Source organism: Pteronotus mesoamericanus, unplaced genomic scaffold (assembly GCF_021234165.1).
Source record: "Pteronotus mesoamericanus isolate MK-2021 breed Mesoamerican mustached bat unplaced genomic scaffold, CSHL_Meso_final scaffold_99, whole genome shotgun sequence".
NCBI lineage: Eukaryota > Metazoa > Chordata > Mammalia > Chiroptera > Mormoopidae > Pteronotus > Pteronotus mesoamericanus.
In genome coordinates, this window is record NW_026555330.1 from 1354984 (window position 1) to 1360332 (window position 5349).

Consider the following 5349-nt stretch of genomic DNA (forward strand, 5'->3'; position numbering starts at 1 on the left):
TGACTTGAGGAGAGAACTTCAGATGTCAGTAAACTGAATTCTTTAGATCCAGATGAATCAGACCTTGAGTACCAGAAGAATTTATAGATGAGATGAGGAAACTATCCTTGTAGGCATTGAATGAATATTGAGAAAGGTCCTAGAGATATTGAAGAAGGGCAGATGTTACTACTTTGAAAGAGGAATTGGAAGAGATTTTAAATACTAGGAACTTGCTGTCAAACCCAGGCAACATTCTGGAATATATTAATAAGCAGATGTTTTGAGAAGAAGATAGAAAGTGGTCTAGAAAAAACAACAGATGGTTTATTAAAGACAATAAAATAACAATTACTAGGTGTCATTCCAGGATTGTTAAGAAGAAAGTTATTCTAAGCAAGTCCCATTTTAACTTTTTGTTAAAATTACTGAACTAATTAATTAGGAGAACACTTTGGATCTGCTAATCACACCGTTGGTGGAACATTTGACAAAGATTTCAAGATTTTTGTTGAAAAGATGGTGAGACTTAAGTTGAATGACAACACAGTCTAAGCTTGTAGAACTCAAATACTGTTCATAAGTAGACCATTCTCAATTCCTGAAGGAGGTCCTTCACCCTCTGGCTATGCCACAGGATTCTCTACTTGGTCTTACCCTCACTAACATCTTCATCAGCAAATAAGATGAAAATAAATGACATGTCAGACAAATTCATAGTTCATATAAAAACAAAGAGAATAAATAATACACTGAATGAGGAATCAAGATCCAACAATATATTGTTAATCTTTAAAATCAGCCAATGATGAAAATCAGCAGACTCATCAGAAGTGCTTATTTAGTTTTAGCTTTAAATTTTAGAATATTCAGTTCTTGAAAGAACAAAAAGGAGGAAAACTATGTTGAAAGAAGCACATGTAATAGGAGATCTGGTTTTCTATTTTCTGTTTGGAGTTGTTGATGGATATTTTAATATAAATCAAAGTATGTTGTGACTCCTAAAATAGTGGATTCAATTTCAGGCTGAAGTGAGATAGTGAGATAATACATTGGACTCCAGTCAGACTATGTCTGCAGTAGGAGTAATTGCAGTAGTGGTAGTGATTGAGGTGCTAATATTTATCAAGCACTTTATCTACACCTGAAACTGTGTTTTTATATGAATGAATTAGCTCAACATACATAGCAGTGTTAGGCTAATGGCTGAAAAAACTCTAAAATCTCAGGGACTTAATATAATGAAATTTTATTTTTGCCTGTTACACACTGGTGTGGGTCAGGGGGAGGGGGTGAGGAGATGCAATCACATACAGACTCAAGATCTTTCCACCTTGTAGTTCCATCTTCTTCTAGGTCATTGGAATAATCTCCATTCAATAGGCAGATGAAAAAAGAGAAGAAAACTTCCAGTCAAGATGGAGACATAGGTAAACATGGCTTACCTCCTTGTACAACCACAGCAAAAATTACCACTAAATTACAAAACAACTATTACCCAGAATCATCAGAAAATTAAACTGTATGGAAGTCTGACAACCAAGGAATCAAAGAAGTCATATTCATCCAGATGGGTAGGAGGAGTGGAGACACAGAGATGTGGTGATGTGGAACAGTGGTCCCACACCCACATGTGTTAGATAAAAATCTAGGGGGATGCCTCAGGAGCAAGGGATCCCAGCTCCACACAAGACCACAAAGCCCAGGGTTCCAGTGCCAGGAAGATAAGTCCCCATAACTTCTGGCTGTAAAAATCAGTGGGGGTTGGGGCAGTGAAAGAAACTGCGGGATTCTCAGTCATCTCCTATTAAAGAACCTGCAACAGTCTTAGGATTTATGCAGACTCACTCCCTCTGGCCTTCAGCACCAGGGCAGCATCTGACAGGGCCCCAGTGGTATACCGGGAGAAAATGAATTGTCTGGCATCAGGGTGAGTGCCATGGGACAGCTTTCTCCCAGGCAATACTTCAGAGGCCAGGCAGCAGCCATTGTCCCTTTTCTGAGCTCTCCCATACACAGAGCCACAGAGCAGTGACACTGTATCTGAGACTCCATCAACGTGGTTCACACAGGTTGCCCCATCCTGGTGATTACCTAAGGCTCCACTCCATCCTACTTGCAGGTGAGCTCTTCTAGAAACATGAGCTAAATGAAAGACAGAATGAAACTCCAGAAAAAGAGCTAAGTAAAATGGAGGTAAGCAATCTCTCAGATGCAGAGTTCAAAACACTGGTGATAAGGGTCCTCAAGGAACTTACTCAGTAATTCAACAGCATAAAAAATACCAGGCAAGAAAAGTTACACTAAGTAAAATAAAGAAAAACTTACAGGGAATCAATTTGGAGTGGATGAAGCTGAAAATCAAATCAATGATTTGGAACATAAGGAAGAAAAAAACAGCCAATCAGAACAAGAAGAAAAAAGAATTTAAAAAAATGAGGATAAAGTAAGGAGCCCATAGGACAACTTCAAATGTACCAACATTTGAATCATAGGGATGCAAGAAATTGAAAACTTATTTGAAAAAAATAATGAAAGAAAGCTTCCTTAATTTGGTGAAGGAAATAGACATGCAGGTCCAGGAAGCACAAGGAGTCCCAAACAAGATAGACCCAAAGAGGACCATACCAAGACACATCATAATTAAAATGCCAAAGGTTAAAGATTAAGAGAGAATCTTAAAAGCAGTGAGAGAAAAGCAGATAGTTACCTACAAAAGCTTTCTCATAAGACTGTCAGCTGATTTCCCAAAAGAAACTTTGCAGGCAAAAAGGGACTGGTAAGAATTATTCAAAGTGATGGAAAGCAGGACCTACAACTTAAATTGCTCTATCCAGCAAAGCTATCATTTGGAATTGCCTGGCAGTTAAAGTGCTTCCCAGACAAGGTAAAGCTAAAGGAGTTCATCATTATCAAGCCATTATTATATATGAAATGTTAAAGGGACTTAAGTAAGAAAAAGAAGATCAAAACTATGAACATTAAAATGGCAATAAATTCACAACCATCAACAACTGAATCTAAAAAAACAAACTAAACAAGCAGAACAGAAACAGAATCATAGATATGGAGATCATTTGGAGGGTTATCAGTTTGGAGGGGGAAGGGAGAGAAAGGGGGGAAAGATGCAGGGATTAATAAGTACAAATTAGTAGGTACAGAATAGACAGAGGGGTGTTAAGAACAGTATAGGAAATGGAGCAGCCAAAGAACTTACATGCATAACCCATGGAGATGAGCAAAGGGGGAATTGCCGGAGGGAGTGGGGGATACTGGGTAGAGAGGGGCAAAGGAGGAAAAATTGCGACTTTTCATTAACAGCATAATCAATAAAATGTATTTAAAAAAAAGAGAAGAAAGGTTACACAAGAACATTCTTGGGGGAAGAGAATAGATCTGAAAGTGGTCTGTATCACTTCTGCCCACCTTCCATTGCCCAGAACTCAGTCCCATGGCCTCTGCTGACTGCAAGGGAGGCTGGAATAGTGCTCCAGGTATGTGTCTGAGAGGATGAGTAGAATGCAGGTACTGGTCAGCACTCACAGTTTGGAGCAACACACACCTATGAGGTAGGTAGTACTATTAACCCCATTTTAAAGATGGGAAAGACAGATTCAGTGTGGCACAGTTCAGATCGATGTATTATACCTGAATAAGAATAATGACAAGTGACATGTTTCACAGAAATAGGACCGATGTCTTTATAGATGTCATGTGAGTTTGCAGAATTGTTTATGTAAAACTTGTGAAGGAAAAGACACATGGATTCTAGGATAAATATCTTCAAATAGTTAAAGAGTTGATTTGAACTAGAAGTAAAAGAAATGATTTTCTAGAAGTTGAAGTCATTCTATAAAGTCATGATTCCTGGCATTGCTTCTAAGATCTCTTTGTCCCTAAACAGTTCCTGGGGAGACAGAAGGAGTATCTTTGAAGAATATTGTTAAAGAGATTCCCAAACTGGGCAGAAGCTTTTGTTCTATGATTTTATGAGATGGGAAAAAGAAAACATGCTGCCTAGTTAAAATTGTTGCCATGGACCTCCACTTTCTCATTTGGCATCTCAGATGGAAACAGGCTTCTACAAATTTACCATGCAAACACAGTAAAATGTCTTTAATATCGATTTACTGAGCAGGGTGTGCATGTGTGAAGCTGTGGAAGAGCTGTAAAGAGGAACTAGGTAGGATATAAGAAGGCTGATTTAATAAAAAATTAATAAGACTATTTTTTAAAAGAACTTTGGTTTATCCTATAATTTTTAACTCAACTCTTACCTCATTTTGTATGCTTCTAGTGAATAAGCCTAACTTAACTGTATGTTCATTTTTAGGTAAATAAATCAATGTTTATAAGTGGGTAAATGGTTTTTATTTTTTATTCAAGGGAGTTAAAAGCAAATTCCCTCCATTCTTCTATTTTTTCTTCCACTAATTTGTTTAGGCCATCTTTCTTAATATGTACCAGAAATGCAAACTAAGTTTCAGACCCTGTTTTAAGCGTGAAAAGCTGAATTTTAGAGCCATCTGAATTAGGGCCATTTGAGTGAACAAGAACCATATAAACAATATTTTTTCCTTAGGTAAATCTTTGAAGAATTCCTACTGAAACTTCACTTAGGTGAAAACAGTAAAGTAAAACTGAATTACTTTGGAAACCTCCTTTATTTGGATTCATGCCTAATTAGGACTAGCCTTCTTGTTCTCTCTCCTCTTCCTTCCTCTTCTCCTTGGCCCACCACCTGCTTACTCTTGATTAAGTCTGACTGTGGGGTTTTGGGGGTTTTTTTTTGGAATCTTCCCTTCTCCCCATGAATGGAGGCCGCGATTATATATCCTGGGCTCTAGAGCCGTGAGGAAGCTGGGGGAGGGCATCGAACTGCCAGAATAACGATTTGCTGAGATGACTAACATTTGCTGTGACTTGTTTGAAGGACTTTATTGGTGGTATGTAGGCCCAGCCTTATGCAGGTAGGGCAGAGGCCATGGGCTGCAGTCACAGTCCTGCCTTTCATGAGCTATGGAAACCTAAGCAAGAGTGTTAACCTTTCCGGATCTCGATTTCTGCATTTTAAGAATGGGACTAATATGATCGCCACACCTATCTTCACATGCTTCTCAGAGTAATGGATCAATGCTACAGAGTGTGTGAACTTTCTTTGTAAGAAGTTGCTTTGCTCCTCCCTCAGCCCCGTCTCCTTTCTTTGTTTTTTTTCCCCCCACTCCATTTCTTTAAACCTTATTCCATGGACCACTGCAGCCAAAAACATGCTAACTTTTGAACAATTTCCCCAGAGTGACCCTTAATGTAAGGGAGGAGTCATGTCTCCATGACTGAATGGGTCTCCTCTCCTGGGCTCCAAACATCCAG